The 24,236-nt window shown below is 36.2% G+C and overlaps 1 protein-coding gene and 1 pseudogene across 8 annotated transcripts in view; one reads left to right on the top strand and one right to left on the bottom strand.

Moving 5' to 3' along the window:
• Positions 1 to 24,236, bottom strand: part of RALYL (RALY RNA binding protein like) — a 717,288-nt gene that overhangs the window by 83,514 nt on the left and 609,538 nt on the right. The gene's annotated exons all lie outside the window — the stretch shown is intronic.
• Positions 6,214 to 7,179, top strand: LOC100433657 (glucosamine 6-phosphate N-acetyltransferase-like; annotated as a pseudogene).

Below are 24,236 nucleotides of genomic sequence, written 5' to 3'. Positions count from 1 at the left end.
ATATTGAATTAAAATGATTTTTTCAAAGTTTTCCTTCAAGGGCAAATGTATCAACTACACAAGCTCTTTAGGGTGGAGACTAGCTTTTAAAAATGTTGGAGAATGATGTCAAAACAGACGATAATAATTATAATCATGTTAACAGTTAACATTTACTGAAGGCTTAACATTTATCAGCCACTATTCTAAATGCTTTACATATATCAAATAATTTCATTGTCTTCAAAATTCTATGAGTTAGTATTAATATTATCTTGACTTTATATATGAGAGAACCAAGGCATCAATATAATCAAAGTTCATAGCATAGACTGCCTTGTCTATGGCTTCCCAGATATTGCTGTAAGAAATACTTGAGTGTTTTTGTCAATTGCAATCTCAATATTAAGCCACAAAGATAATGAAATCTTTCTTTTTTTTTTTTTTTTTTTTTTTTTTTTGAGATGAAGTCGTGCTCTGTGACCCAGGCTGGAGTGAGTGCAATGGCACAATCTCAGTTCACTGCAACCTCCGCCTCCTGGGTTCAAGCGATTCTCCTGCCTCAGCCTCCTGAGTAGCTGGGACTACAGGTGTGTGCCACTACGCCTGGCTAATTTTTGTATTTTTAGTAGAGACAGGGTTTCATCATGTTGGCCAGGCTTGGTTTCAAACTCCTGACCTCAAATGATCTACCCGCCTTGGCCTCCCAAAGTGCTGGGATTACAGGCATGAGCCACCGCACCCGGCCAGATAATGAAATCTTAATTGGCATTAAATGATTTTTAGTGTCTATAAAAAAAGGGTAATAATTCCATTGGACTTTCATTTTGAGCCATCACTGGAAATATTTAGTTTAGTATGTGTCAGTGCACTTTTAGAATAATTTTGACCAACTAGGATCCATATAGATGAAGGAAATTAGAATGGCAAAAAGTCTCAAGACAGTGACCCTATATAAAAAATAATTGAATTAAATAAGGATGTTTGGGCTAGAGAAGACAGCCTTTGGGAAGAAAGGTGCCTAACTTTAAATATTTGAAAGCCTGTCGAGTGGAAGAAATTGAATTTCTTCATTGTGTCCGCAGAAGGCAGAATAAGTATTAAAGGGTAGTAATTATAAGGAAGAATGTTACTGCTAAATTTAACAAAGAAATAAGATAATGAATACCAAATACCTCGAGCTTCTAGTATGTTTTAAAAAAGAATAGAATTGTAAAATGGAAAATACCATGACACAACATTGTATGTTGTAGTATAACACACAGATACATACGCCACAAGAGCCTGAAAACTATTTGTTGGGGATTCTTTTTAGAGAAGAGGATTAATGCATTATAGCATTATATAGTTCTGCGATATTTTTCAAGTTAAAGTTTCATAATTTCATTAAAATTAAGTTCCATTGTTAAAATGTAACATTTAGATATCCACCTACAGATTTTCAAAAGCTGGTACCCTAAATATGGCTCACTTTCCCTTAGTACTAGTTCAGTTTCTTTGACTCTCCCCAACCAAACTGATGCGAAGTCAAAAAAGAAAAATTGCACTTCATATTCTCTAGAAAGAAGTAAATAAAAAGAATGCTTTTTCCAAAACCTGTGAGACACAGTGAATACTTGACTCAGAAAAATCTACAGCTTTAGATGCCTTCATTCTTAAAGAAAAAAGATGAAAAAGAAAAGAACTCAGACCTAATCTCATTAGAAAAAGAGCAACCTATAAGCCAAAGTAAACCAGAAAGAGGTCATTAATATCAGTTTCAGGTCTGGAAATCTATCAACATAATCTGGAAGAAAAACAAATTAAAAGAGATTACAGATTTTGTCTGTAAATACTAAAGAGACATTTGATAAAATTTAAGAGGCATTTCTTATAATATATTTGAAGTAAAATAGTAATAAGAAAACTACTTAAACACAATAGACTGTAGCAAAAACAAGTGGGGAATATTAATTCAGCATAAAACAGTAAAAGTATTCAAATTAAAATGAGAGCACAGCTTTTTATCACCATTATTATTTATTTTATTTTATTTTATTATTATTCTACTTTAACTTTTAGGGTACAAGTGCACAATGTGCAGGTTAGTTACATATGTATACATGTGCCATGATGGTGTGCTGCACCCATTAACTCGTCATTTAGCATTAGGTATATCTCCTAATGCTATCCCTTCCCCCTCCCCACACCTCACAACAGTCCCCAGAGTGTGATGTCCCCTTTCCTGTGTCCATGTGTTCTCACTGTTCAATTCCCACCTATGAGTGAGAACATGCGGTGTTTGGTTTTTTGTTCTTGCAATAGTTTACTGAGAATGATGATTTCCAATTTCATCTATGTCCCTACAAAGGACATGAACTCATCATTTTTTATGGTTGCATAGTATTCCATGGTGTATATGTGCCACATTTTCTTAATCCAGTCTATCGTTGTTGGACATTTGGGTTGGTTCCAAGTCTTTGCTATTGTGAATAGCGCCGCAATAAACATACGTGTGCATGTGTCTTTATAGCAGCATGATTTATAGTTCTTTGGGTATATACCCAGTAATGGGATGGCTGGGTCAAGTGGTATTTCTAGTTCTAGATCCCTGAGGAATCGCCACACTGACTTCCACAATGGTTGAACTAGTTTACAGTCCCAGCAACAGTGTAAAAGTGTTCCTATTTCTCCACATCCTCTCCAGCACCTGTTGTTTCCTGACTTTTTAATGATTGCCATTCTAACTGGTGTGAGATGGTATCTCATTGTGGTTTTGATTTGCAAAGAATCAATATCGTGAAAATGGCCATACTGCCCAAGGTAATTTATAGATTCAATGCCATCCCCATCAAGCTACCAATGACTTTCTTCACAGAATTGGAAAAAACTACTTTAAAGTTCATATGGAACCAAAAAAGAGCCTGCATCACCAAGTCAATCCTAAGCCAAAAGAACAAAGCTGGAGGCATCACGCTACCCGACTTCAAACCATACTACAAGGCTATAGTAACCAAAACATCATGGTACTGGTACCAAAACAGAGATATAGATCAATAGAACAGAATAGAGCCCTCAGAAATAATGCCACATATCTACAACTATCTGATCTTTGACAAACCTGAGAAAAACAAGCAGTGGGGAAATGATTCCCTAAATGGTGCTGGGAAAACTGGCTAGCCATATGTAGAAAGCTGAAACTGGATCCCTTCCTTACACCTTATACAAAAATTAATTCGAGATGGATTAGAGACTTAAACGTTAGACCTAAAACCATAAAAACCCTGGAAGAAAACCTAGGCATTACCATTCAGGACATAGGCATGGGCAAGGACTTCATGTCTAAAACACCAAAAGCAATGGCAACAAAAGCCAAAATTGACAAATGGGATCTCATTAAACTAAAGACCTTCTGCACAGTAAAAGAAACTACCATCAGAGTGAACAGGCAACCTACAAAATGGGAGAAAATTTTCGCAACCTACTCATCTGACAAAGGGCTAATATCCACAATCTACAATGAACTCCAACAAATTTACAAGAAAAAAACAAACAACCCCATCGAAAAGTGGGCAAAGGACATGAACAGACACTTCTCAAAAGAAGACATTTATGCAGCCAAAAAACACATGAAAAAATGTTCACCATCACTGGCTATCACCATTATTATTTTAAAATATTGAAGATTTTAGCAAATCTTTTTATACTAAACATTGTCACTCCGCTAGGCACATGCACTTGATTTTCTGCACTGCCCATTTTCCCAAAATATCTAGCTATTTATACATGTCCTCTATTGTCTTTTTGTTACAAGCTCACACTGCACTGGACACATACTATCCAAAATCAGTATTTCATACAAATATTATAGAAGCAAAAAAGAACTGATTTGCACTCTTTGTCAATTATGATCTTTTTGTGTGAACATGACTTATTGTTATGGTTTCTATTTTTTTCCCCACTGATTAATGTCAATTTTTATCCCTAAATCATGAATTTGTAGAAGAGATAGTCTCCCTCCTCTTACTATTATTCAAAATTTTTAAAAAATCTCATCACTATTTTACCAGCTGTATTTTTTAAATGTCAAATTTTCCCCCTCCCTGATTATTTTTCTACATAGTCATTTTCAGTGAATCACTTTATCCCTTCCATAAAGTTCCCAGTTAAAGAACATGACTAAATATTTGTTAAACATATGTTTGTAAAACAGGTTGATCCTTAAGATGCTGCTGTTCAGGATAGACAAAACCAGGTGAGTGACTACCCTTCTAGAATTTTATCTGGGATTGGTACATGATACACCATAATTTTCTGTTGATGTCTTTCTGGCATCTTCACACATAAAAAATGACGTAGCTGAACACAGAGTTCTTGTGTTAACTATCCTTTCCTGCAAAAATTCTCCACGATTATCTTCACAGCATCACATCACAGAGAAAAATGAGTTCGATTTTATCTTTTGTCTTAAAGTTAGTCTCTTTTTAAATTTATGGATTCCTATAGATTTCTTTACATTTCAAATTCTAAATGCTTCATTTAGAAAAATAAATGAATTATATATTTTACTTTTTATTATTGACTCATGTTCTATAAAATTGTCATCTTTGGCAATGGCTATTATTTACAGATTAAACTCAATGGTGTTTCGTCGCATTTTTTCTTTTGTTCTGATTTTTGCCACTTTTCCTCTATTTTTCTCATGGAATATTTGTTAATTTTCCTTAATATCATTTATTGACCTTCTTTTCCTCTGTAATATCAAATCTTTAATTTACTGCTTCAAATGGGGCATTGTGTTGAATCTGGTGTCTTAGTTAACTGATATTTTCCAAATTAATCTCTTCTTATTATAATCTATAAATGTTTCTTAGAGGTACTTTCCTTCTGAATATTATTAAGAAAACATTTTATCAAATATTCTTTAGTTTCTAGAAAAAAACCTTATACTCAAAAGTGAGTCCTCTTTGAAGAGCCCTCAAAATATTGCTCTGTTCACTTGTTCTGAAGAATTTGTTTGCCAACTTCCATTTTTTTTTCCTCATTAATTCTTTTTTGTTTGGTTAGGTCAATATTCAATGTTTATATTGATATAACCACATAAATATTATTTACAGCTGAGGAACATACTGTGCAATGATTATATTTCCTTCTTGTACAATCATTGTTTACTTGGCACTTATAATGGTCTACTTTTTTCATTCTTCCTGGAGCATTCCATTGTCCTGCTGCAACCCAGACTGGTTCTCTTTGGGTCTGCTACAAAGCTGTCATCTTGGTACTTCTCTTCACCAGCCACCTTGGGGACTTCCTTCCCTTTTGTGTTAGACAACCCCACCATTTTTTTTGTTAGTTCGATAATTTTGGTGAAACAACCTTTAGATTTCTTAGAAATAGCTTGTGAATAATTATATTTCTGAAAATACAGTTGATTCTCATTATTCATGGATTCTATATTTGCAACTTTGCAAAATTTGTTTGTGACCTCCTAATTAATACTCGCAGGGTTTTTATGATCATTCAGAAACATGCATAGAGGGTAAACATTTTGAGTTACATGTTCCTAGATGAGGTCCAATGAGGTGACACTGCCTCTTTGTTTCAGTTCATACTGTAAATAAGCATCTATGTTATGATTTATTTAGTGCCTCATTTTTCACGTTTTTGTGCTTTTTCTTGGTGATTTTGCAGCTTAAAATGCACCCCCCCCCCCCAGTATAGTGCTGAAAAGCTGTGATGTGTCTTATAGAGAAAATATGTGAGCTTCTTTAGATGAGCTTCCTTCAGGCATGAGTTGTGCTGCTGGCTGTGAGTTTGATGTTAATGAATCAACATCACATATTGATATAACATACATTAAAGACATGGAGTCTTTAAACAGAAACACACAAACAGCAAGTTTATGTATTGATTGCTTGGCAAAAATGTTGTGACCAGAGGCTCACAGGAATCTAGTCCGATATTTCTGCTAGGAGCAATGGTTCAGTATTTGCTAACTCAGTGTTTGCTGTGACTTTACAGAATATAACTTCCACAAATAACAAGAGTCACCTGTATCTTTTAAAAGTCTTCGTACTTGATTGACAGTGTGTTTGGTTTGATTGATTGTCTAGGTCTTCCGGCTGGAAATAATCTTCCTTCAAAATTTTAAAGGCACTGAGGAGGGGCTGGGGGTTGGGAAGTGAGAGTGGGACCTGGTGTCCTGGGGGCCATGGTGGGCCTGCCTCAGGTTTATCAGGCAGACTTACTGGAAAGATGAAACCTCATGAAACTCCTGTTTGACCCAAGTCTACTTAAAGAAGTGGACTGGAATCAGAATACAGCTATATATGCTCCAGTTATTTCACCAACACATCTCGCAGAAGGCTTGGTTTAAGGCCTCTTTGTCTACTGATGATATGGTTTGGCTGTGTCTCCACCTAAATCTCATCTTGAGTTGTAGCTCCCATAATCCCTGCATGTCATGGTAGGGAGCCAGTGGGAGGTAACTGAATCATGGGAGTGGGTTTTGTCCTGTACTATTCCCACGATAGTGAATAAGTCCCATGAGATCTGATGGCTTTATAAAGGACAGTTCCCCTGCACATGCTCTCTCGCCTGCCACCACATAAGATATGCCATGTTCCTCCTTCACCTTCTGCCATGATTGTGAGGCCTCCCCAGCCACATGGAACTGTGAGTCCATTAAAACTCTTTCTCTTTATAAATTACCCAGTCTCGGGTGTTTCTTCATAGCAGTATGAAAATGGACTAATACAACTAACCTAGGGTTTTTTTTTTAAGGTAGTGGGTCAGCGAACCGCCACTGGAGTTGTCAACCTTGATAATGTATAAAGTGTTTTGAGCATACAAAGAAATCTGGGGTTCATCATGTTACAGTTGTGGAAGATGTGACTCAGTGACAGTGTTGCCATGGCAACTCTGATAATAGAACATAAATTCATCCTTTCCTGTGCTAAGAGAGAAAGAGTAGATGTTGTTAGTAATGAATGCAGAGGAAGACAGCTTGGCAAATTGTTATCAACTTGTACTTTGCTAAGCAAGAAACTGAACTGTTATAAGATTACCCTTGAATGTCTACCACAAAATGTTGGTTTTTACAAAACATTTGGATACATTGGATCTGAAGAAAACTACATATGTCAGAATTTTCTAAAGTAAAAATCTTTTTAGAAAGACAATTATCAAAGGAGCTAATGCTACAAAGCTATACTCTCCCTGGAGTTCAAATGTTTTGTTGCCGTAGCCCAGTGACCTCCATAAATACTGGCCTGAAAAAAAATTATAATACTGCAAGTATAATGACATTTTAGAAGATTACCTTGGGCTGATGGGATATGCTGTGAATTTAGATTACAAATGAATATTATTAAGGGGATGATTTTTACCCAAAGGGATAACTTGAATCTTTTCTTGCATTGCATTTTTCTAGAGTGTGGCTTCATTTCTTGGGAGTCAAGAGTACTGACAGTAAAGAGTTCTGTATCTGCTATCTGTGCTGCTTATTTTTAAAAAGGTATACATTTAATAGGCTGTTTCTTATCACATGCATAAAATTAATTATTTTTGTTTCAAATAAACATATCTAAATACGCAGAGAGGTATAATTTCCCACATATTAAGTTGGATAAATTAGTTATTATACAAATATAGTGCAGTCCAACATTTGTTGATCCTATTATGGACAAACAACCTGGCCACGCCTTTTAAAGAAGCAGAAGAAATGAAAACTAACTTACAAAATGTGAGGAGATTCAAAGTAAAACAATTTAAATGTTTTACTAAAAGTTTATATAGTTCTATGTCAATAAAAAGTACCAAGTGGCTTATCTGTGAAATATATTAATAATTATTCATTTGTTAAAGATACCTATGAACAATTATTGCAGGACATCTAAGGTACTTTTTAATGGTAAAATTGGGAAATCTCAAAGTATGTATTTCTACTTCAATTTTTCTTTTTATCTGAAGCCTCTCTTCTGAATAACATTTTCATCAAAAAATGGAATATTACAAAATTGACTGGAATGCGATATTTAATAAAATATATTGTACTGGATTTGTCATACCGTAAAATTTTGATGGAAGCTTTTCTTTTTAATGTGGTTATAATGGCACTATTATTCTGGTAACTATCCTGTTTTGATTTTATTGATTTTAATTATTTTAAAAGTTGAAGTCAGAATTAGATACTTTACTGGCACTAATCTTGAGCATTCCATATTACAATAAGCCTATTCATGTGATCAAAAGACATTTAAAGGCATTCTTCTATTGTCTGCACGTTCTAATCTTGAAAAATTTGATGTTATTCTCACTCTGTCTTTGTATGTGGCTTTTATTCCTCTATTTAGACATTTAAGGTTTTATATACAGTAAACTGTTTTAGTTTGGGTCATCTTTCATTTATTGTGCTAAGCATATTTTATTGGAAAACTCGTATCTTTCAGTTTTAGGATATTTTCTTGTATTCTGATTGAATAATGTTGTCCTCTAAGTTTTCTCTTTGTGAAAACACTATTAGCTTGATATTGAACCCCTGGAGCAAGGGTCTGATTGTTTAAAAACCTTTTCTTTACTATTTTCTATCTGTTTATCTTTTTGATCTTTTAAGTTCATATTTCAAACTGTTATTAAATTTTTTGTTTCTGCTATAAGGTTTTTAATTTCTAAGAAGATTTTTCTTGTTCTTCACATATTCTTTTAAGTAATACTTTTAAATGTAGATACATTTTCCTATTTCTAGGGGCATTAATTATGAGTTTTTTAGTATTTTTGTTTAGTTTTGTACTCTCTATATTTCCCCTATTTCTGTGGAAATCTGATTTTCTCTGGGATTTTCTTCCATGTTAGAGTATTTCCTCAAATGTCTGGTGATTCTTTCCTTGTTGATTAGGTTATATTTCAGGGCAAGGCATCAAAAACCTGGCTGTCAGCTTTGTGAGTGTGTGTGTGTGTGTGTGGAGGGGGTGGGGGTGTGTTTGGGCATATGTGTGTGGGTGGGTGTGTGGATGAGTCTGTAGATGTACATGTGGGCAGGGCTTATTGACTGGTGAGCCTCATTGGAGCATGATGATGAAGGGTCCAATAGTTTATTGTGCATGTCAAATGTCAACATTTGATTGTCTTTTGGGATGACTAATTTCCTCAGAGATGATAAACTGCTAATTCCCAAATAGAGAGCAGTCTCACACTGGCCTAATATTAAAAAATGATGACATTTTTGGTATACCCTAGTATTTTAAATTTTTCATTAAGCTACTGGTAAAATTTTATTTTCAACTGCAAAGCAAGAGCAAGAGAACAGGCTGGAGTATTAGGAACTTATGTTATTTCTGATACCCAGCAAACATTTCACATACATTAATTTTCCTTCCAATAGTGAGCTCTGTTGCAAAGCAAAGAAAGCTCCTTGTTGAAGGCATGCATTTTTTTTTTCAGATTCAGGGGATACATGTGTAGTTTTGTTACTTGGGTGTATTGTAGATGCTGAGGTTTGGAGTATGATTGATCCCATCACCTAGATAGTGAGCATGGTACCCAACAGTTTTTCAAACTTCCACCCTCCCTCCCTTTCCCCCTCTAGTAGTTCCTAGGTTCTGCTGGTGCCATCTTTATGTTCATGAGTAGCCAATGTTTAGCCCCTTGTTATAAGTAAGAACATTCAATATATTTGTTTTTTGTTCCTGCATTAATTGACTTTGGATAATGACCTCCAGCTACATCCATGTTGCTGCAAAGGACATAATTTTATTATTTTTAATGTCTATGTAGTATTCCATGGTGTATGTGTACCACGTTTTCTTTTTCCAGCCCACTATTGATGGACACTTAGGTTGATGCCATGTCTTTCCTATATTTTTGTTTTTTGAGATGGATCTTGCTTTATCTCCCAGGCTGGAGTGCAGTGACACAATCTTGACTCACTGCAACCTCTGCTTCCTGGGTTCAAGCAGTTCTCCTGCCTTGGCCTCCCAAGAAGCTGGGAATTACAGTCACGCACCACCACGCCCAGCTAATTTTTGTATTTTTAGTAGAGATGGGGTTTCACCATGTTGGCCAGGCTGGGCTTGAACTCCTGACCTCAGGTGATCCGCCTGCCTCGGCCTTCCAAATTGCTGGGATTACAGGTGTGAGCCACCGCACCTGGTCATGTCTTTGCTATTGTAAATAGTGCTGTGATAAACATGCAAGTGCGTGTGTCTTTTTGGTAGAACACTTTGTTTACTTTTGGATATGTACCCCGTAATGGGATTGCTGGGTTGAATGGTAGTTCTATTTTAAGTTCTTTGAAAAATCTCCGGACTGCTTTCCACAGTGGTTGAACTAATTTACATTCCCACCAACAGTGTATGAGTGTTCCCTTTTCTCCACAGCCTTGCCAACATCTGTGTTTTTTGATTTTTTTTTGTTTTGTTTTTTGATTTTTTTAATAATAGCCATTCTGACTGCAGTGAGATGGTATTTCATTGTGGTTTTGATCTGCATTTCTCTGAAGATTAGTGATGATGACCATTTACTCATATGTTTGTTGGCTGCCTGTATGTCTTCTTTTGAGAAATGTCTGTTCATGTCCTTTGCCTTCTTTTTAATGGGGTTATTTGTTTTTCTGCTTGATGATTTAAGTGCCTTATAGATTCTGGATATTAGAATTGTGTCAGATATATAGTTTGTGAATATTTTGCTCCCATTCTGTAGGTTGTCTGTCTACTTCCTTGATAGTTTCTCTTGCATGCAGAAGCTCTTGCGTTTCATTAGGCCCCACTTCTCAATTTTTGTTTTCATTGTGATTGCTTTTGGGAACTTAGCCATGAATTCTTTCCCAAGGCTGTTGTCCAGAATGGCATTTTCTAAGATTCTTATAGTTTGAGGTCTTATATTTAAATATTTAATCCAATTTGAGTTAATTTTTGTATATGGTGAAAAGTAGGGGTCCAGATTCATTCTTCTGCATATGGTTAGCCACCTATCCCAACACCATTTATTGAATAGGCAGTCCATTCCCCATCACTTATTTTTGTTGACTTTGTCAAAGATCAGATAGCTGTAGGTGTGCGGCTTTATTTCCAGGTTCTCCATTCTGTTCCATGGGTCTATTGTCTGTTTTTGTACCAATACCATGCTGTTTTGGTTATTGTAGCCTTATAGTGTAGTTTGAAGTTGGGTAATGTAATGCCTCTGGTTTTGTTCTTTTTACTTAGGATTGTTTTGGATATTCAGGCTCTTTTTTTGGTTTCCTTTGAATTTTAAAACAGCTTTTTCTAGTTCTGAGAAAAATAATGTTGGTAGTTTGACAGGAATAGTGTTGGATCTATAGGTTGCTTTGGGCAGTCTGGCCATTTTAAAGATATTGATTTTTTCCAATTCATGAGCCATAGAATGTTTTTCCATTTGTTTGCGTCATGTATGATTTCTTTGAACAGTGTTTTGTAGTTCTCCTTGTACAGATCTCTCACCTCCTTGGTTAGATGCATTCCTTGGTTTACTTACTTATTTTTTTTTGCAGCTATTGTAAATGGGATTGCATTCTTGATTTGGTTCTCAAATTGAACATTTTTGGTATATAGAAATGCTACTGATTTTTGTACACTGATTTTGTAGGCTGAAACTTTACTGAAGTGGTATATCAGTTGCAGGAGCCTTTAGGTGGAGTCTTTAGGGCATTCTAGGTGTAAAATCATGTCATCTGTGAAGAGAGATAGTTTATTTTCCTATATGTATGACTTGTATTTTTTTCTCTTGACTGATTGCTCTGGCTAGCACTTCTAGTACCTTGTTGAATGGCAGTGCTCAGAGTGGGCATACTTGTCTTGTTCCAGGTGTTAGGGGGAATGTTTCCAGTTTTTGTCTGTTCAATATGATGTTGGCGGTGGGTTTGTCACAGATGCCTCAATATTTTGAGGTATTCTCTTCTGATGGAAGGCATGCATTTTTTAAAATGAAGAAAAAATATAGAGAAGCTGAAAGAAGGAATAGGGAGAGATAAAGAAGTAGAGGGAAGAAGTAGGACAAGGAGCGAATGTGAGGAGAGAGGAAGAGAGAAGAAAAGAATGAGAGTGAGAGGAAAATAAAGAGGGGTCAAGGAGGAGAGAGAGAAAGTAAGAGAAGAAGGCAGAGGTGGGAGGGGTGAGAAAGGGAGAGGGGAGTTGAAGAAAAGTTAAAACATATTCAGGGCTTTCTAGTCTCCCTTGATATAGTCATTGTTTAATTTTCCAGGCACGTCATCCAGTGTCTCTTTAAAGACGAATGGTGCTACTACCTATTTCCAAAAAGAAACTAAACCCACCTGGCTTTGTGTGCCATTATTTACCACTTAGTCCCACAACCTTTTATTTCCTCTCTTTCAAGAGTCTTCAAGGAATGACTTATGTTACAGATATCTGTTCATTTTTATTTTATCTTCTTCAGCAGATTAGAATTCCCAAGCAATGCCTTATATTATAGACACCAACTTACTTGTTTTGTCCTGTTCATTAGATTACAACCTCCCCAAAGGCAAAGGTATAGTCTTGTCTAGGGCTTCCTGGCTTATTGGGGTAAAGAACCAAATTTTTATTTTTTATTTAAAATATTTCCAATCTATCACAGTCTGATACTTTTGTACAAAATCATACATTTCGATATCATAGCCATATAAACATGCTATACATTTTTAAAATGCTTACTCCTACTTTCTGAAATGAAATGGTAAAAACAATTCATTGATTGGCACTGCTTTACTGAATCCACTATGAGATGAAGCAGCAGTTCAGTGCACCTCGCATCTTGCTTTGCACCTACCAATATAACGTAAATGGAATTTTGCACTGAATAAATTTTATCTAAATATAACTGAATTGATATTCAAAAATAACAATAAAGATACTGGAAATAAAGTCTTGATTAGAATGAAATGGCATTATAAGATCTACTTCCTGTTTTTAACCCCTGATTTGTAGTTTGGCGGGTACTGTTAGGCAATTAACAATGCTTTTAAAAACAATGTGCATTGCATAATTTTTTGAAGACACATTGTTAGTCAAGTATCTAAATGATTTTGATACTACTCTTCATCTTACATTGCCAAAATAAATGTCTAAATATTTTACTAAATTCCCTGTCAATGATGATTTGGTGTTGTTATCCTTGTAATATGGAAGGAAAGCTCAATTTTTAATCACAACAGTAGGAAACTATCCCTGTCTAGCAGGCTAGTTTAGAACAGCAACTGACATTATTATCATATAATATTTTGCACATACACAGTGCCCTTCAAATGTTGAATTGATGCACTTAATGAAATTAGACAGCTATTCTTCACAGAAAGGGCAGCAATGCTATCAAATCCTTTCTCAAGAGCTTCAAACGAAAACCTGGCAACTTAAGAAAATTAGGAATGAATGCTTTGATTTATTGGGCAATCCCTTAATTTGTGACTTGGTGGCTTTATATGGGAATTTGGAATGCTTAGCCTGCCATGGGCTGGATAATCAAAGGCCCATGATTTACAGAACACATCTTTCAAATAACTTCTCTAGAGAACCTCACTTTTAAAAAGGCTTTCAAGACTTTTAGTATCCAGCTGGGCTATAATATACACTTAACTGAAATACCACTTGCATGATATGATAATTTAGCCAATATCTGGAAGAAATGTCTCAACAAGTGTTTCATCTTTTATATGCTTTTCATTGAAGCTAAGGGGAAACAGTAGTTGGTTGCCTAACACTGAATAAAACTACAGGCACATTATTTCATTTCGAAGTTGAATGTGGCCAGCAGCTTCTAATGGTATATTTTGAATGTGATCTAGTGAAATTTTTACTAAGGAAATAACATTTCTAAAAACATGAAACATTTGAGGATCGACTTTTCATTTTAATATCTACCTTAGTTAGCATGCCAAAATATAGCCACTCAATGCATTTTTTCTTCCTGATAAGCTCTTAAAGTATAAGTGATGTGTGGCTTTTGCTAATAGTTGGCAGCTATTGATTATACTGTGATAGCTGACTTGTTCTGCAGAATAAAGTAGAAAATCCTTTTGAATCAAAAAGCATGTCTGTACTTTGAAAATGTCATTAAAAGCATTGAAAAGGTCACATTTTGAGATTGATGAAATAAAGATCAGTCATTCCTGGCTGGATGAACAGAATGTGATTGGGAAGTGAGGCTTTAAAACTTTTGCTAGCACTTTTACAGTGCAAATCTGGGATTCACAATGGCTCTAAAAGCAATAAATAACTTTTTACATATAAGATTATTTTCCTGAATAATTAAAGCTATTATTTAGACATTCAAGTGCAGATGAAACTCAGAAGAAAACATGAGGTGTTAAGATACATGAAATTGCCAGCTTTGTAAGCAAAAGTCCCAGACTGGACTCCATTCCAAAATGGCTACCAATATTCTGTGTTTATTTATGGAGATATCATCATGTCTCTGTATCTCACTTATTCAGTATTAAATGAATGATGATATCTATTTTGTCTTTATGAGAATCAGTAAAGATTCATTGAAGAACACAAAATAAAGGATAGTCAATACTTTGAACTGTCTGAAATAAATGCTGTTTAAACTGCCAAAAAATATTTAGATAATCAAGTATTATTTAATTGAAAATTCAGTCTTCAGTATATTTAATGGAGCTAAAACAAAGAGAAATGAGTTCTCTTCAAGTAAGCTTAATTAGCTTTCTTTGAGATGAGTTGAAGGTAGCCGAGTGAAATCAAAGCACTTATTTTGCATTATTTTTAGTGATTATTTTCAGGACTGATATTAAAAGTATATGAAACTAAGATCTTATTTTAAATTGAAGCAATAACAACTCTCCTCGTGCAGTGTTGATTTTACATATGACATCTAACCTTAGCCACCATTTCTATTTTATTCATATACACATTCAGTAAATATATCTTTCAACAGTCTGACTATATGATTACCCTTTCCAATGTGGCTTGACACCTTAAAAAACTCATATTCCAATGAGAACACATGGACACAGGGAGGGGAACATCACACCCCGGGGCCTGTCAGGGAGTAATGGGAAAGGGGAGGGAGACCATTAGGACCATTAGGACATACCTGCTGCATGCGGGACTTAAAACCTACATGACAGGTTGATAGGTGAAACAAACTATCATCGCACATGTATACCTATGTGACAAAGCTGCATGTTCAGCACATGTATCCCAGAACTTAGAGTAAAATTAAAAAAAACAAAACAAAACAAAGCAAAATTCATGTTCTTTGAAAACAGTACTGGTAACAATAAGGAAACAGTGCTGGCTGTGTACATTAATACACCTCCCAAAGCTTTGTTGGTTTTAAATGTGATTCTGAAACATCACTTAAGGTTAGTTCTTTCCCATGAGTGAGAGCTTATGCATGTCAAGTTTACTGATTCATTTTCTTATGTAGAAATATTTGATGTCTACAAATTAGTTTGTCTAATTTAGAGTTGCATGCTATGAAGTGGTCATAAATCCTTCATAGATTTTAAAGGGTTTCTCATAAGACTTGCTTTTTAAAAATAGATAAATGGTGAGGATTGCTACAACCAAGAGTTCAGAGGGTACAGTTAGATTATTTAGAGAATATTATTCAAATTACAATTCTGACAACATTTTATCTTAGAAACAGCCTAAATGACATCAAGTTTGTTATTAGGTTGAGTGAATTTAATGATTGAACAGGTTTTCTCGCTCTCTAATTTTTAAATTCCACTTTTTAAATTCTGTAATTTATTGTGATGAAAGATCTCATCAAAATTTTTTTGGGGTGGGGTTGCCTATGATATATAACGATACCAATTTTTGAAGTAAAACTGATATGAATTGTGATATTGGGTTTAATGTGACGCTTTATTATATGAACAAATTAGATAGTGGTGGAAGTGCTGATAACACTCTTGAAATATCATCAGCTATAAAGTACTGCACCACTGCTTTCTTTATAAGCAGAACTTAAATAAATCTATTTAATGATCCTATACATTTTCCTCCCTCCATGTAACACTATATTGCTGCCTGCTATAACCTGCAATTGCTTCCTTTTCCCCAAGGAGAACATTTTGCTGAAGAAATAAAAGCCATTTCAGGCACAATCAGCCGCTCTGTTTCTTAAGCCATTTTTTTAATTGTAAAAGACTGAGGGAGACTCTTTTTGATGACTCTACTATATTTTACTATTGAACAGTAATGAGCTCCTACTTCTTAAAAATGCATCCAGGAGCCCATGAATTCAACACACCACTGTCAAAATACGCACATACATGATTGATTACCCAATTTATTGGTGATATTGTATATGCCATCATAGTGCAGTTTAAATGATTTTGACAAGTACAGAAAAGTGTCATTGACAGGTGCAGAAATAAATGATGGGTTTAAGCTTTCAAATGTTTTTACAGCATTTCACTGACTGGCAGGTTGATAAATTAAAATTACAGTTGTAGCATCAGGCCTGAAAGCACAACTGCTTTAGATTACAAAAATAGCGCTGTGGAAACTTTGTGTACTCTCCAGAGAAGTAGCCTGGAGGGCTTTGGGGAAAAAAATGAAGCAAATGCAGTTGGTAAAGAAATCATTAATTTTGTGGTAGCACTGTCTGAGTCTAAAAAAAAATGCGAAAAAGTAGATTTTTAGAAGAAAATTCGCTTTATCTCCTTATCCCTTTTTCCCTGCAGACATAGAGAAAATTGAAACCGCATCATCAAAAGACAGGCATTGAATTGGCCATTAGTAATTCCATGATGTTAGATGGGCATATTTAAAGCTTGGGGACAATTTCTCGTTAACCTTCCCTTAGTTTCAACACTACGCATGGATTTTAGCTTGTCATACTGTCACCATGATCCCATCAAGTCTAACTGAGAAAACTTTAAGACATCACTCACTCACTGATTTTGACATTCTTAAAGAAAATGCTATTTCATCAGGCATTTTCTTTACATTCTTATTTCATTCTATTCAAGTCCTGCATCTTTTCAAGTCATGCCTGAATTTCTGCAACTGCTTTATAAGTGGCTCACTTTGGATAATATCACTCTTCAGTTAAAAGCAAAACAGCCAAGCAGGTATACATCATTGAATGGCTCCACTTCACCCATAGAATAAGCAGAAAGCTCCTTGTATTAGGATAATTTCTCAATACAGATTCTCCCTGAATTTGCCAATCTTATCTTTTGTCTTTTCCTGAATCTTCCTAGCTCACTAGACTGGAATGTCTGATACGCTGGGTACGGTGCCTTCTCTGCTGCCACTCATCCAACTCTGTCTCCCAGGAATTCCATTTTAATAGCTCCTTATTGAATTCTTACCTCACCTTGAAGAAAAACTCAGGTCCTACTTTTGTCTTGGAAATTTTCCTAGTAATCTGACCAGTTTCTTTAACTTCTCAATTCCTAAATGCTTGATAGACAGCTATCATTTGATGGCATTAATATAAATCTGTTTTTGCTTTTATGTGCTCTACTACCAACCATCCCTAAATCAGTATTGCTTTCCCTCTTTCATGTTCCTATTATTAAAGTTTTTAATATTGTACTCCATATTTTATATCACTCTAAGTACAGCCTGGAATTGTCTTCCTGTCTTCAGGCTGCTGTTTTGCTTTTTCTTGTCTCTCTTCCTCAATGATCTCCCCTAGTAAGGCAGTCTGTCACTCCTGTGCTGATTTCACTCTCTTCTGAACTGAGAATTGGATTCTCTTAACACTTCCAAAATATTCAGGCCTTTGGATTCAATTGGTTAACATTTCTGTGATTCAGTGAAACTTTACAAAAGATCTATAATATAACTTAATTGCTGCACAGAATGTTTTTAATAATTGGTATTTATTTCCTGTTTATTATGTGTCAGACACTAAGTATTATCTCATTCATAACAGCTGTTAAGAGTTAGTTATGACCCAGCATGATGGCTCATGCCTGTAATCCCAGCACTTTTGGAGGATGAGGTGGGAAGACTGCTAGAAATCAGGAGTTTAAGACCAGCCTGTCCAACACAGTTTCTTGAAAAGATAAGAATAAGCCAGGTGTGGTGGCTCATGCCTACAGTTCCAGCTACTTGGGAAGCTGAAGAGGGAGGATCACTTGAGCCTGGGAGGTTGAGGCTGCAGTGACTGTGATTGCACCACTGCACTCCAACCTGGGAGACAGAGTAAGACCCTGTCTCAAAAGAAATTACTAAATAATAATAATAATAATAATAATAATAATAATAATAATAATAAAAGATTAGTTACTACCTTAAGTGAGCAAATGGAGACTCAGGAAAGTTAAACAAATTGCTAAAGCCATCTATCTAGGAAGTGACAGAATAGGATTCAGAGGAAGGAAATCAAATTACAGAACTTGGGCTCTTAAAGCAAGTGGCTAATACTATAATAATATATAGCATCTGTTACTAAATATGAGGTTTCCTACAAAACCTGGATAAATGTAAAATAGTGTGAATCTTTAACCTAATAAGAATGTCAAGGTTTAATAAAGTTTTCATAACAGCAGAAGTATATTGAAGATCTAAATTCTACTTCAAGACTGGAAAGAAAAGGGAGAAAATAACCCTCAAGGAAAATGGGGTCGCAAACTACAGCTGTTAGCAATTATAAGGTCATTTTTGGATTCAGGGCAAGCTTTGTTGCCCTGACAGTATTTACTCTCTCTTGTTTAGATTTAGTAGAATAGATTCTGTGCATCTCAAAGGACTTAGGAGATCCAGGCTTGGTTGGTCCATGCTTAGCTCACGCATAGTCAGTGCTTCAATAGAGATAAATATAATAATTCTGATATTTTTATCATTGATGTATTCTTTTTTCTTATTTCTTTTTATAATTTTAAATTTTCTAATGTTAACTTTAGTGGGTGTATAGTAGGCATATACATTTGTGGGGTACATGAGATATTTTCACACAGGTATGCAATGTGTAATAATCACATCAGGGAGAACGTGGTATCCATTCTCCCAAGCATTTATGCTTTGTGTTACAAACAATCCAATTACACTCTTATAGTTACTTAAGATGTACAATTATGTTATTATTGACTATAGTCACCCTGTTGTACAATCAAATAGGTCTTACTCATTCTTTCTAATTTTTTTTTGTATCCATTAACCATACCCCCGGCCCCTGACCCAGTGACGTATTCTTGAAGATCTTCCAACCAAACCTGGGAAATAATATATTGTGAGATAAGTCAATATAACTTTTAAATTGTTCTGAGTTATTTAAATTATTCTGATACAGTGAACAAAATCTAAAGTTTTTTTTACCCATGTAATAAGCATCCTCATATAAAGCTACTTATAAAAAAATTCATCAAATGAAAAATTGGTATAAATTGATATTTAATTTCAAAATACAACTAATTCATATTAAAGTCTTCTTAAAAAGTTCAACTTCATGCTGAAGAAGAAGAAGAAATACTTTATGTGGACAGTTTCCTTTGGTGCTGTGAGTGTATGCTCACAGCATACACTCACAGTGGCTCAGTGTCTGCAAGGTATCAACAGTCAGTGCTTGAAGAAACTTCATGCATTTTTTGACATGTTACTTTAAAATGAAAATCTCAGTCTTCAAATGAAGGATCTTTGAGTCCTTCTCATTTGTATATTCCATTAAAAAGTTGTAAATAACTTTTTCAAGGCAAGACTGGTTTTAAACTAAGATTTATATATTAGAATCTTAATTGGGATGATCACTCTGTGCTTATTCACCTTTCTTTTCTTTTCTTTTTTTCTTTTTTTTTTTTGAGACGGAGTCTCTCTCTGTCGCCAGGCTGGAGTGCAGTGGCACGATCCCAGCTCACTGCAACCTCTGACTCCCCGGTTCAAATGATTCTCCTGCCTCAGCCTCCCGAGTAGCTAGGATTACAGGTGTACGCCACCACGTCCAGCTAATTTTTGTATTTTTAGTAGAGCTGGGGTTTCACCATGTTGGCCAGGATGATCTGGATCTCCTGACCTCATGATCTGCCTGCTTGACCTCTCAAAGTGCTGGGATTCCAGGCATGAGCCACCACGCCTGGCCTTATTCACCTTTCTAAATGCAAACTTGATGCCTGTTTTCTCTCAGCTTATTTCCACGATCAGATTCTATCTATCTGATGCAGCATTGAAAGGAAGCATTCTCCTAGAAGAATTTTATTATGTTAATTGCTCTAAGATATAATGTTTCAAGGATGATTGGAATATGAGCCCCCAAACTTAAGCCCTCCATTAAAAAACAAGGTTGCTTAACATCTTAAAAAATGTTAAGATGGGCAAGAATTTTAATATTCCAATTTATTTTATAAATATATTTTATTTATAATATAAAATATTCAATATTGTGTATTTATAATAAATTTAAATATATTTAATAAATATATAAATAGTAAATATATAATATACTTATAATAGTTTTAAATAGAAAATATTAATATTTAATAAACAGATATTTATTAAACATTGAATTTATATTATTTAATATTTTGAAGTTTAAAATTCATTATGATCCCAGCCTTAGGTCTAAGATGACATCAGAATGAATTTATATGTACTTTGGCATAGGCAGTGTGCAGGCTTCCATGGCATATATTCTGGGCTCTTTGCATCTATCCTGGACTCTGTTGAGTAAACTCCAGGATAGTTCTAGTTCAATGTGGCGGCCTCCACCACATGCATTTAAAACAGGGAGGGATTGTGGGACATTACATTTCAAAGATTTTCTGAAGGGACTCCAGAGATGATAAGTGTTTACAGTGACAACCTGTGCATGTGTGTATGGAAAACAATGGAGGGGGATGAAAGCACCTTGTAGATGATGGCTCCCAGGCCCCACTGGTATCAGAATCACCTAGGTAGCATTGGAAAACACTGCATCTGTTGATCTACCTGCACAAACAGAATCACACTTTGGGATGAGCTTTCATGCCTCATTCTAGGTGTATTAGAGGGAAACTACATTAAATGAACAAAGAAGTAACAGGTTTTTTCCCCCCCTCAATGACATTATTTTAGAAATCATTTCCTGGTGTATATGAAGAAAGTTCTTTTTATATCATATATATAGTTGCATATCATATATATAGTTGCAGATCAGAGACCTGAGATTTCACTCAACTTCTTTTCACAACTCCATGATCTTTCTCGGTAAGGAAATAATTTCTTGTAACTTTCTTTGACAGTTTTTTTTCCACTGCAGTATTCAGATTGGGTCTATGTTGTGACCAAACAATTTTATTTATTTCAAAATTAGTACAGCACATTTATCCAGGGAAGAATTTGGCTCCCCAATTTATATTAAGATGAGATACATATTAAAAATGTATCAATATTTCTACTTAAAAAATTTAAATGACAATTACTAGTATTCATCATTAAAATCTGAAACCTCTGTACTCATATTGCTTGATAACTCATTTCATGACAATTTTTATCTTTCCCCATTATAATAACTTCTGTTGGTTTTTATAATGAAACTTCTTTTGTTTTTTATAATGTAACTCAAAGCACTGCCTATAAAAATGGAGATTTATTCTATGAACTATTTTAAAGCTTTCTGATTGACTCTTTAGAACATGGTACATAAATATACCTTCCAGAATTGTAATAATAGCTAACATTTATGAGCAATTCTCATGTGTCGAAAACTGTGCTAAATGTTTGACATAAATTATCTAAATCTTTTAATCTCTGTTTCGCAAACAAGAACCTGAAGCTTGGGAGTTTAAGTGGAGACATGGATGAAGCTGGAAACCATCGTTCTCAGCAAACTATCGCAAGGATAAAAAACCAAGCACTGCATGTTCTCACTCATAGGTGGGAACTGAACAATGAGAACACTTGGACACAGGAAGGGGAACATCACACACTGGGGCCTATCGTGGGGTGGGGGGAGGGATAGCATTAGGAGATACAACTCATGTAAATGATGAGTTAATAGGTGCAGCACACCAACCTGGCACATGTATACATATGTAACAAACCTGCACGTTGTGCACATGTACCCTAGAACTTAAAGTATTAAAAAAAAAAAAAGTAATTGCCTAAACTAAGGCATCTAGCTTGTAAGTGTCCAAGACTATGAGGGTGTGAAAGCAACTTTCACCAGTGCATATTAACAAATACTTTAAGACACTGACAGGCAGTGGACTGAAGCATGCAATATTTAGCAGTGATTTATTCATTAATATAATTCACACATTTTTATTGAACATAGAATTAAAATTAATGTGAGTGAGGTGTGCTGTGGACAAATTCAATGTTACATACTCACATGTCAACTGACATAATAAACCATATACCATGCACTTATTCTGACATGTGACTATGGGTTAAAAGTCATAAATTTGATCATCACAGAGGAATGGGAGGCAGGACTAGACTGCAGTTCCCACTCGGACAGACAGAGCAGCGTGCAGAGGCTCGCATGGTGAATTTTAGCTCCAGATCAACTGCAAGAATGAACCAGCAATCCCAGGAGGACCCACAGACCCTCTGAAGGAGGCAGAGTGCTCCTGCAGGACCCAGGAGACATCCCAAATACTGTGAGTGCCCCAACTGCGGAAGTGGGAAAGGGAGATCCTCCTCTCCCAAAAACACACCCGCCACTGGAGAAACTGAAGGTCTGTTTGCGGCAGAAAAGTTTCTGACCTTATCTGGAGCTGAGTCCATTTCAAGAGCTGAGCGAAATACAGGGGTAGAGGAAGCAGTGGGAAAGGCCCTGGGAGCTCGCTGGGTCTTCAAGCAGGCCATTCCTGCCTGGCACCACAGGGATCCATCAGGAGGGTGGCCAGAGGAGCAGGGGAAAAACACCACAGGCAGAAGGAAATCTCCAGCTGAACTTTGTAACAACTTAAAAGGCGCAAGAAGCCTCCTGGCCAAAACTCAAGGGAGAGTGGGAATCCAGTGTGCAGACTCCACAGGCTGGGGAAGAACCAAACCCTTTTCTTTTGCAGCTGGGAGGCAGGTAGCCTGGGGCAAGTTCTCAAGCCTGGCTCACCCACTGCCTGCAAACCAACTTGGGGCTGTTAGCAGGGACATGGTGGGAGTGAGACCTGCCCTTTGGTTTACATGGGAGCTGGTTAAGCCCTGTGACTACCAGTTTTCTCCCACTTCTCTGACAACCTTCATGACTCAGAAGAGGCAGCCATAATCCTTCTTGACCTGGGAACCTCATCCCCGTCCCCCAGAGCAGCCACAGCAAGACCCATCGAAGGAGAGCCTGAGCTCGGACATGCCTAGCCCTGCCCCCACCTGATGGTCCTCCCCTACTCACCCTGGTAGCTGAAGACAAAGGGCATATAATCTTGGGAGTTCTAGGGCCCCACCCACCATTGGTTCCTCTCCATACTACCACAGCTGATGCTCCCTGGAAAGTGCCACCTCCCAGCAGAAGGCCAACCACCACAAAAATAGAGCATTAAACCACCAAAGCTGAGAACGCTGACAGAGTCCATTTCATCACAGGACTCTGCAGACAACCCCCAGTACCAGCCTGGAGCTGGGTGGACTTGCTGGGTGGCTAGACCCAGAAGAGGGACAACAATCACTGTAGTTCGGCTCACAGGAAGCCACATCCACAGGGAAAGGTGGAGAGTACTACATCAAGGGAACTCCCTGGGGGACAAAAGAATCTGGACAAAAGCCTTCAGCCCTAGACCTTCCCTCTGACAGAGCCTACCCAAATGAGAAGGAACCAGAAAACCAACTCTGGTAATATGACAAAAAAGGCTCTTTAACACCCCCCAAAATCACACTAGTTCACCAGCAATGGATCCAAACCAAGAAGAAATCCCCGATTTACCTGAAAAAGGGTTCAGGAGGTTAGTTATTAAGCTAATCAGGGAGGCACCAGAGAAAGGCAAAGCCCAATGCAAGGAAGTCCAAAAAGTGAAGGGAGAAATATTCAAGGAAATACATAACATAAAGAAACAATAAAAAATTCAGGAAACACTGGACACACAGAAATGCAAAATGCTCTGGAAAGTCTCAGCAATAGAAATGAACAAGTAGAAGAAAGAAATTCGGAGTTCAAAGACAAGGCCTTCAAATTAAACCAGTCCAACCATGACAAATAAGAAAGGATAAGAAAATATGAACAAAGCCTCTAAGAAGTCTGGGATTATGTTAAATGACCAAACCTAAGAATAATCGGTATACCTGAGGAAGAAGAGAAATCTAAAAGTATGGAAAACATATTTGGGGGAATAATCGAGGAAAACTTCCCTGGACTTGCTAGAGAACTAGACATCTAAATACAAGAAGCACAAAGAACACCTGGGAAGTTCATCACAAAAATATCATCACCTAGGC

The sequence above is a fragment of the Pongo abelii genome, chromosome 7, assembly GCF_028885655.2.
Source record: "Pongo abelii isolate AG06213 chromosome 7, NHGRI_mPonAbe1-v2.0_pri, whole genome shotgun sequence".
NCBI lineage: Eukaryota > Metazoa > Chordata > Mammalia > Primates > Hominidae > Pongo > Pongo abelii.
This window is presented reverse-complemented; position numbering and strand designations above follow the sequence as displayed.